Source organism: Pimephales promelas, chromosome 4 (genome assembly GCF_988280905.1).
Source record: "Pimephales promelas chromosome 4, fPimPro1.hap1.1, whole genome shotgun sequence".
In the NCBI taxonomy this organism is placed as follows: Eukaryota; Metazoa; Chordata; class Actinopteri; order Cypriniformes; family Leuciscidae; genus Pimephales; species Pimephales promelas.
Window position 1 is genome coordinate 22,119,518 of NC_142772.1, and position 11,362 is coordinate 22,130,879.

The window sequence follows — 11,362 nt, forward strand, 5'->3', positions numbered from 1 at the left end:
TTTTTACACAGCACCTCTGGCACAACGCAAACATGTAAATGGAGTCTGATGCCACCCTCTTGCCCCTCCGCGAAGCATACCCACGCCAACCCCCCCCCCCCCCTGCCTGTTTCATAAACCCAGCCCTGTAAAATGAGCACATGCTTGCCAAGCTCGGCGGTGGATACACGCAGATCTCCGGAAAAGTCCGGGTGGCATGCTGGGTATGCAAATGAAATTCTCCTTCCCTTATTTTCACCTCACACCACCCTGCTGGCGAAGCAGTCCCTTGATTCTAATCCTACTCTACTGTCGTTCTTCCTCTCCCTCGATCTGTCTTGCTCATCTTCCTCTTTCAAAATCACGCTATGAAGCAGATTCTGACAAAAGACGTGCTTAATCAGGACAGCAGCTACAATTGTGTCCTATTTATACACTATTTGTCTCTGGAGACAATTGAGAGAGGGAAAAATGCACATTGAATCATTAAACTCAATTATTAAAAAGAAAAAAAAAAGTTCAAGAATATTATTTAAAACAATGCCAAGGATAAATTACAGTTTTAATAAATTAGGACTAAACATGGACATCCCATCATTGACGTTAGATTGATTATCAGTAGTAAAACAAAGACAAGTAAAATATTTCATGCAAGACTACACTGACCTTCTCAACATTTCAAACCTACAAGAGGTTTGAGAGTCGCTGCGAGATTGCTGGTAACGCTCTCAGTTTGGCACGATTCGTCAAAGCCACTGTGAGGGCAATGTATCGAATCGGACCTGACACTGAGAAAAACAACATTTGGAACCAATACAAACCTTTCCAGTGTGTTGAATGTGATATGACAGCCCAAGCTAAAATCCCATTGCCACCATTCTATCTGGTCAACAGCTTTTTAAGCCACTTGAAGCTCAATGTATTAGCATGGTGGAAACGTGTTGACATGCCATGGATCTGCTCCGAAGCTAGAATGAAACAACACAGTTTAACAGTGACGGACGTCCATAGCAGCTGCATGGCTGCGATGCATGATTGAAAAACATGTCACACACCACACAGAAGGTAAACCGTGCATTTTGACGGCGTAAGTGGACGGGGACATGCTGTGATCTGAAAGCAGCTCTTGAGAGCGTACACAAAGGCTGGCATACAAATTCACAGCTGACACGCAGAGGTCAGAATCTAAAAGGGGCTTTTTATCAGCATGAGCTAGTGAAAGGACAGCTATACATATACAACATATACAGCTTGCATTTTTTTACATACTAAAATAATTGTGCCATTTATTTTCAAGGGGACATTTTCAGCTTTCTTTAGTGTGTATTATTGCTGTTTGAGCATGCAACGCACATGGCACCCTTTAGCATCAATATGAGACGCAGATATATATGGGGAAGAAGGTGCCTCCTAGTGGTCTAACCCTAACCCTACCCCACACCTAAACCTACCCATACTCTGTGTGTGTTATATTGACGCTAAATGGTGCCATGTGCGTTGGATGGCTATGCTTTGGCAAAAGCGTCGTATTCGTATATGACACCTTGGGATGAGAATGCATTGAAACTTTGTACAATAGCATAATATGGCATATGTATAGAAATATAGCACATCTAAACATCACTTCAGATTGCTGATAAAAAGCAGATATAGGCTGAAAATAAATAAATTAAAAAAAAATAAATAATAGGTATGTTAGAGAACACTAGTGTAAATAGTAATAAGAAATCTGAAATATATATATATATATATATATATATATATATATATATATATATACGTATATATATATATGTGTGTGTGTGTGTGTGTGGCTTTAGTGTTCGCTTTTGGACCACTATACACACTCTCAGCAATAGTTCACACCATAGATTTGTAGGGATCTTGTAAACACACAGCCATAACATAAGGGAAACTAAGAGTCTTTTCTCCTAGTTTCCCACATGGCCATTATATGAAAAGATTTCTGGTCAGTGTCTGACCATGCCTGAATACACTGGGTGACCTGCAGGTGAGAACACCACTATGTCCTATCGCTGGCCCAGTGAGCCATTCCTCTTCTCTAAAGGCCATTATCCATACCATTTTACAGCAACTGGACTCTTACTGCCATAAGGGAGAGAGCAGGGGAATTAGGAAAGAGAAGGTGTAGATGGGTTGAGTGTCACCCAATCTGCAGGGAGGATGTTTCATGGGGTCATTATAGAAATTACTGTCTCAGACCAAATTGGAGAAGAGCGATTCTCCAAATGAGACTATGACTAAGAGGCGTCATCTCTGCAACATAAAGTATACATCCACACGACGACAACACTGAAAAAGGATGTGACACATGCTGTGTGATCTGTGCTCTCTTACAACACTAAAAGTGACATTGATACACTCAATCAATGGAGGATCCCATAGGCGATGCCAAACCACTACTCTATCGCTCAACTGGCCAGCAACTGCAGACCAGTGAAACTGCAAAGTAAAATACAACTATATGATATAATATATAACCCGATTCTGCATAAACAGCAAACATGATTTACCTAAATATTTTTTCTTGTATTTTTGAACCTTCTGGCAAATAGTTAATTAATAAATTATTTTATACATTATCATTATTATTAGCCTGGCTAACGCCAGACCGCCTATCATTGAGAATGAAACGTGGTCTGGAAACCACATGTTCATTTTCACGTATTTGAGGCGTGGTTTATGAATGCCCCGAGCCGTATTATTGGGTGCTACAAATGAAGAGTTCAGATGCAAAAGCCTCTAAGTGCCATTTGAAATTTTCTTCTAAAATGATCATTTTTATCAAGCTTGTATATTTAAGTTCAGTAATTTCACTTAAATGGCAATGAATATTACCTATTAATTGTCATTTAAGTGAAATTACTGAACTTAAATGTACAAGATTGATAAAAATGGTCATTTTAGAAGAAAATTTCAAATGGCATTTAGAGGCTTTTGCATCTGAACTCTTCAAATGTATATCAAATGCGCCTGTGCTCCCTCCCCATTCTGTGATTGGTTCCCTATTTCAGGGGAAAATTTCATGGTATCCAGACTGCCTAGCAGCAAACAAAATCGCGCTGCGGCAAGGCAGAATGGGGAAACCCAGGCTATATTATTATACCATAAATATCACAAAAATGTAGTAGATTTATGCTTAGAATAAGAAAAGTAATTGCCAAAAACTTATAAAGGGGTAATAAGGCAAAAAAGAAAATGATAGCTTTCAATTGCACTGTAATGATGAATGGCTACAATTAATGTTTAAAAACATTTTCATGGAGACATCAGTTGCAATATCAGTGCTAATGTCCATTCATAAAAAGATGCCGATTATTCAAAATATACTGTATTTAAATAATACTCTCTAAATTAATTTGGAGATTAACTGTCAAATCATTGCATTATAAAATATATTTTAAAAAGTGTTTTTAATTGTGATTAATCACAGAAAAAATCTGATTAATGTAGTTAATTTTTAATCGATTAAAAAAGCAAAAAAATTTTGTTTATTATTATTATTATTATTATTTTTTTAAAGATGTTTAGATATATTTCCTTTAAAACAAGACAGAATATTGTATTGAGTGTATTTGTATTATTTTATTGTATGATTTTAAGGGGATCTTATCCCATTTAGGTGAGTCATGGCCACTGCACTTAACACTTTCTTCAAAGAATCATGACTATACGGATGATATACGGATGACTAAGCAGATGATCTCAAAAGTGTGGTACCAATACATCCAAAGAGGATCTGTCAGTCACATATTCAAAGACAATGGATCAGATGGGCAACATCCGTTAGACCACTTAAATTGGTCTTAGGCTAGAACGTAGGACACAGCATTTACAAATACAAAAAAATATAACAAAAGAGCCAGACTCACTCTATCACTGTCAGGGCAGAATGCAAGAAAGGCACTTTTAGATGCCCCACAAGAGTGTGTGTATGTGCGAGTCTGAGCGAGTGTGTGCTCGGCCACTGCAGACGGCTGCATCAATGAGCTTTTCTGTGCCCTCTTAAGATAATGAAAATAACACAGGGCACAAAGAAATAAATAAATATATCTGACCATTTTGGAACAGGGTCCCACATTGCAGGTGGAAAGATTAATGCCCGAGTACAGTCCATGCACAAATGTCTGTGTATCAATGGCTTTTCAATTCACTTATGCTTCATAACGGGCAAGGTCAAAAAGCAATTTGTGCAAAACAAGAAATAAATGAAATAAAACAGCAACAAATGAAATAACAAGAACAAAACTGGCCCTGCAGATAAATTGTGGAGGTTACAGAAAGGAGAGACGTTAAAGAAAATGTGAAAACTAACATAAAACCCAACTGATTAAGTATAACTAATTATTAAAAATAATTATGACATTATTAACAACACTGTTGTGTCAGAAAGTCTTGTTTGCTGAATGTGTTCCAAATTAAGTTTTAATTGTATTGAATCACATGAGTGTTAATTTAATTTTGCCTTTGAATAAAGTATATTGTCCAACATTTTAATTAAGGTTAATTAATCTTTTGGAACAGCGTAAAAAAATTCTGGCATTATCTCTTTTTTTTTAAATCTCATTTTTACAGTCTAGACAACAACTGATTCAGGAACAATACAAGTTTAATCTTTTCAAACCCTGTACTGACTTCAGTCATAATTCTGCATAACATTTTTATTTCATACACTGCTGTTCTAAAAATGTTTTTAAAAGATTTTATTTTATGCTCAACAAGGCTGCATTTATTATAACAAACAAACAAACAAACAAACAAACAAACAAACAAACAAACAAACAAACAAACAGTGTAATAAATGATTGCAATTTAAAATAACGGTTATCTATTTTAATATATTTTAAAAACGCTATATATTCCTCTGATGTTAAAGCTGAATCTTCAGCATCATTATTCCAGTCCTCAGTGTCAGATGATTCTTCAGAAATCATTCTAATATGTGTAAAATATTTGTGTTGCTTGATAAGTTTGTGGAAACCACGATACATTGTTTTTTTTTTTTTTTCAGGATTCCTTTTAATAGAAAGCTCAAAAGAACAGCATTTATTTGAAATATAATTTATTGTAACAGTATAACTGTCTTTGAGCAACTTACATGTATCCCTGCAGAGTAAAAGCATTATATTCTGAAAAAGAGATTAAAAAAAGAACTCCAAACTTTCAAAAGTAGCGTAAATTGTGGCAAAATTTGTGAAATTTCAGCATTACAGCATCTTCTTTTTAACTGTGTGTGCATTAGTACCACGATATCCTAACATCCCATTCTCATATTCCCTACATTCATATGCCCATTCTCCCCTCACCACTGTATCAATATGATCATGGAAAGTGAATTCAAGGGACATAAAAGAGCCTAAAGCAAAACTCAGTGTGATGTGTTGTATGAGCCAAGAAGAGGAAGTCAAGGATGATCCTGTTTCCTCCTCGAGTCCAAGTAGGATCAGTAGGGGACAAAGGAGGAAGCAGCCAGAAACGTTTAAGCCAAAACTTTTCCTTCTCTATAACTCCCCTAGTCCTTTCTTGTTTGTGGCCTTTTCAAAATTAAAGAGGAAAGCAAACTAGAGGGTGTAACATTATTGGTCTGATCAAATTTACTTTTCTTAAGTACATACAAAATCATCAATCTGCCATCTACAATCATAACCTTCACTCTAAAAAATGCTGGGTTATTTAATCAACCCAACCGCTGGGTTATGAAATGTTTGACCCATTATGGGTTATTTATATGGATTTTGACTCAACACATGAGTTGGAAAAAATAACCCATCTACCCAACATACACCGTTGACCCAGCACGTGGGTTGTTTGTGCTTCGAACGTCATCACATCATCACAAGAAGAGTCCACCATACCGGATCCACCACACACCGAGCGATCTTCAAAGAGAACTTCACTTTTCATCGAGCGAGGGAAATAAACTAAGGTAGAGTACTCTCTATGTCATTTCTAATAAGACATATATTTTAACAACTAAGTTATAAGCTGGGTTGGTCGGAAGAGGGTGAGGCAAAGATGACACGTATTGATGCAATGGCCGTGAAGTGTTTATTTATAGAAATTGCGGTAAACGGTCTAACTTAGTGTCCGGAATACAGTGAGTCTACTTTAACGTTACCTTTCTAAAGTAATATCTTTATATTGTCGAGGCTAGTTGGTTGGTTTGTCTGGCTTGTTTGGCTAGCGTTAGCCATTATCATTGAAGCACTGGCTATTTTGAGCGCGCTAATTTTTCCCTGGAGCATTTAATGTGAACAGAGTGTTAGACTGATTAAAGTATGTATAAACAGTGAGATAACCTGATATGCCAGACTAAATGCATGTATGTGCATTTATTTAATTAATATGGTAACCCGCGATAGATAAGAAAACATTTCATAAAATGGCGGCCTGGCTAGCAGGCTAACTTACATTATTTTAAGTTAACCGGATATAAATGAGCGCGCTTTTTGCCCTCAAATCTTTTAATGTGAAATGCGAAGGTATAACACAGTGTAAGACTTATTAAAGTATGTAAAAACAGTGAGATAACCTGATATGCCAGACTAAATGCATGCATGTGCATTTATTTAAGTAATATGGTGACCCGCGATAGATAACACAGTGTTAGACTTATTAAAGTATGTAAAAACATTGAAGTAACATAAAATGTCTGAATGTAAAATACATGTAATTTGAATTGTAGGCTATAGGGAGAGAGGGTCTCTCTATTTTGGCTGTTATCTTCACATTGGATTACATTCTGCTGCTAGTCTGCATTGCATTTGCATGGTGACATCTGAATAGTTAATACAATAGTAATTGTATATTTCCTTAACCTCATTTTGTGTTTGTTTCAGATCAATGGTCAGCTTTGTCATTGACACAACAGAGTGGCAGCTGACAGACCTTGTTGAAAGATTTCAAGGTAAGAAATATTTGTTTTCACATCCACAGCATATCAAGTCTGCATTGCTACTCAAGCCCTTTTCAGACATTAATTCTTATGAAATATAATTTTCTCTTTTTTTTTCAATAGCTTCCATGTAATGTGTCAAAGTGACTCCAATAGATGAATAGGGCACATGTCTTTTGTAGACTTTCAGTGATTTATTCTATTTTGTAATAACAAATGATGGAATATGCATGTTTATCTTCCATTTAATTACCTATATATTTTAGTTTTGTACTCCTCAGTTGTAAAAACAGATTTCTTTGTGTTTTGTATTTTTTTGTCTTTTAGAGGAGGGGACTGATGAGGAGAGTTTTCTTCTTTTAGAAGAGGCAACCATCAACAGTTGATCCCAAGAGCTGGCCCTGGGCTGAAGTTCTTCAAAAAATTAGAGGACTTGTAAGATCAACATTAGAGGCACACACAGTTATTATTTCTAAATATTAAAATGAAATAGTTTACTTTGAAATTAATTTTCGCTATGTTTTAGCTTACCTCAAGGGCATGTAGATGTAGGTGTCTTTGTTTCCACAGTATTTTCAATTTTGTTTTGTTTTTTCGGTTAAACCGTTGTTGTCTATCAGTCATACACTGGAGGTTTAGGGGGTCCTCCCTCGGTTCACCTCAAAGAGCATGCACAGAGAAGTCAAAATTAAACATGATTTAATGACTCGTAAATGTAAGTACACATCGATGGCCTAAGACAATAAACGAGCGGTTTGTGTGAAAAAACGAACAGTATTTATATAGTTTTTTACCTCGTGTAACTCAGCCATTGGCAACTGATCTGACGGCAGAGGCGTTTCAGTCTGTGTATGCGCCGGAAGTGACGTCACTCATTGTTTACACAGAGTTTCGGAAGTTTTACCTTTCACTGTGAAGATCTAAACATATTTATATATACAGGAAATCACAATGGAAGAAGATTTCGATATATCTAAATGTTTAGTGAAAGGTTAAACTCCCGAAATCTCTGTGTAAACAATGAGTGACGTACACACGCAAGCGATCACTTCTGGCGCATGCACAGACTGAAGCGCCCCTGCCGTCAGATCAGTTGCCAATGGCTGAGTTACACGAGGTAAAAACGATATAAATACTGTTCGTTTTCTCACACAAACTGCTCGTTTCGTGCCTTAGGCCTTCACTGTGTACTTGCATTTACGAGTCATTCAATCATGTTTAATTTGGACTTCTCTGTGCATGCTCTTTGACATTAACCGGGGGAGGACCCCCTAAACCTCCATTATATGACTGATTGACAACAATGGTTTGACCGAAAGATATCAAAATTGAAAATACTGTGGAAACAAAGACACCTACATCTTGGATGCCCTTGAGGTAAGATAAAACATATCAAAAATTAAATTCAAAGTGAACTATCCCTTTAATAGTTTCTTTGGGAAGATACCAGAATACTTGCTTGCAAGTAGAGCTAATGGCTCCCGTTGACTGTTGGCCTGTTAAATGTTCAGCCAGTTCATTCATAATTGAATGTTTTCCTACTTCAGTGATATTAACTGCAGTTCCACTAATATTGTTGATATTAAAGTAATAAAATAATTTTTCAAAGATTCCATTGTTGTTTTGTTTTTGTATTGTTTAAGTGTTTATTGCATAATCTATGCATACATCTAGCATGTATTCTGTTCTAGGTTTGTAGTGTAACAGTTTTATAGCTATGAGTAGTCTATTGCCTTTTTTTTCTTTAATTGTACTGTAATGTGCTAGAATTAGTCTGGCATATGGGTTAATTTGACCCAGCATTTGGGTACACTATATAACAAATATGTAGTTGAATCAACCCAGAATTGTAATTAATTTGACCCAGCATTTGGGTACGCTATATAACAAATTTGTAGTTAAATCAACCCAGAATTTTATTTAATTTGACCCAGCATTTGAGTAGAAATGAACAACTCATCTGTTGGGTTAAAAATGACCGACCCATCTTGCTGGGTCAAATTAACTACTGCTGGGCTGGTGCAATATTGATCCAGCAGTTGGGTTATACAACAAACCAAGTTGGGTTATTTTTAACCCATCATTTTTTAGAGTGTTGGGTTAGTTTAGACATGCTACTAACAATAAGTAACTTTAAAACTACATGTTAACTTGTGCTACACGATATTAAACCATGACTATATTTCTTGTCGAGATGAAAGCTGTCTCGCGGTACTAATATGAAGGAGTTGAGTTTGTGGCAAAACCTAATGTACAAAAGTTGATTATTGTTTATGATTTTTGTTCAATAAAACCACATGATTGCATGCTGTTGAAACTTTACTTGAACCATTATTGTTTCTGTTGTTATAATATATGTAATAATTTGAGATAAAAAGGCTAGTGTCCACTTATTGTAACGATGACATTCTTTCAGAGTGCACCTGTTCTTGGTTATCCTAATTCCACCTGTGCCTGTTTAGTTCAACTTGTGTATTTACACCGAAAAATACTAAGGCCCTGGAGTCGACGCAGACAGGTCAGTCCACCTCAGAGCCAGGAGCGGACCTGGAACTAATAGACTTTTGGTCCACGGATCCAATTTTCTCCCAAGTCGAGTCTTCATCTTCTGGAAGTTCCCAGTCTGGAAGTCTTCTGCCCGCATCCCTGCCTGTTGTCCTCATCCCATCTCCATCGCTGGTCACGGCCAGTCCCCTGGATCCGCCGGCACAACTGGTGTGGTCCAGCTCCTCGGCTCTGCCTCCGCCACTCACTGTGCCTTGGGCTTCTCTCCACCAGCTTGGTGTGAGGCCGAACCCCCTGGCTGCACCTCAGGCCTCGAGGTCCATACCTCCACCTCGGCCTGTCAGCCTGTCACCATTGCCTCGGCTCACCACTCCCTCATCGCCCCTGTGGCTAGCCTGCTCGGAAGCTTCGCTGGGCTCCCTCATCTCTCCAGGTCAGCCTCCGGAGGTCGACGCTCAGCTTCCACTTCGGACTTCTGGAATTCCGGCTATGCTTACACAACTATGACCAACACATCGTCATCCCAGTCATCCAAGTCCTTGTCATCACATCAGTCCCGGGAGTCAGCGGCTCAGCGCCAGCCTTCCGAGCCTGCAATGTCAACGGTTCCTACACCACTCACCATGGTTCCGCCTCCACCTGTTGGTCCCAGGGTTCTGTCCGCCCCCTCTATTCCTCCCTGGTTCCTCCCACTGTCAGCTCCACCACGGTTGGCAATTCCACCGACTCCTCCTCATCACCATCCGTCACCAGCTCCACGCCCTCCAGCGAAGCCTCCGCGTCTTCACTACATCCTGAACCTTCCCGTCATCAAGGCGCGAAGTTGCGTCTTTTCGAGGGGGGCGTTATGTAACGATTACCTTCTTTCTGACTGCACCTGTTCTTGGTTATCCTAATTAGTTTGATCCTCTTCCACCTGTGCCTGTTTAGTTTCCTCATTCACCTTGTGTAGTTATACTCCCTGTTCTGATCAGTCCTTTATCGGTTCTCGTTTATTTCAGTTGTGGTTGTGTCTGTCCTGCTTGTTTGTGTTTACCTTAATCATCGACTCATGCCTTCACTACCACCACACTGTGACAATTATGTATATTTTTATTATATGAAATAAAATATTATCGGATTACTCATTCAAAAAAATCAACCGATTACTCAATTACCAAAATAATCGTTAGTGACAGCCCTATATTAGGTAATTTATTTATACTTAGTAGAACGTTTAAAGTGGACCATCAACATAAACTGTAACCAAAACCTGCACTAAATAAAAAAAAAAATCAGTTTGACTGAGTATGATGCTTCTGCTACAACATTTTAGTACTTTTTACATGCTAGTACTTTTAACTGACCTCATATGGAGCAGTCCATGAATGTCAAGGTTTGTTAAATCAAACAGCAAAAAAGGTAACCTCACCAGCTCTTGACTAGTTAAACTGCTCTCCTGGTAGCATATCTACAGAAAGATTCATTCTAGGAAGAACACAAACCAAACACAGAGTTAATTCGCAAACTAGCGGCATCAAGGGGGTGGTGGGCTTCCTCTTCTCAAGGTTACAGCCTACGGGGCATCCCTGCAGTGAATGTGGCCAAGGGTCGCTCATTTTTCAGCGTTAGCTGTCAGAACGAAAGACTCCTTAGCTCAGTCTGGCACCTGACACTTTTATTAAGTGACACAACCTCTGTGTCTCCTGCACATCCAAACAAGTTTTTGTGGGTGGATTTGACATGCCATTTTCTCCCCACTATAGTATTTTCAATCACAAAACAGAGGGAAAACAGTTTATTACTGTTTAGCTGTATCCGTCTGCAGTGCTGAGAGTAATGAAAAGCTGCAGGCTCAATATTTTACACAATGATGCATTTTTTGGAGCATACTTCTACAGGGCATCTATGAAACAATGGGTGTCATAACCAAAAGGTGTGTGTTATTAATCTCCCAGCCCTCCCCAATCAATCTGCTTCTTC

General features: G+C 38.2%; 1 long non-coding RNA gene across 1 annotated transcript; it reads left to right on the top strand.

Moving 5' to 3' along the window:
• Positions 1 to 5,666: 5,666 nt before the first annotated feature.
• On the top strand, positions 5,667 to 7,374 carry LOC148981691 (uncharacterized). Its single transcript, XR_016168178.1, has 3 exons — positions 5,667 to 5,926; positions 6,840 to 6,907; positions 7,223 to 7,374. It is a non-coding gene; the product is annotated as an uncharacterized LOC148981691 (long non-coding RNA).
• The last annotated feature ends 3,988 nt before the right edge of the window (positions 7,375 to 11,362 follow it).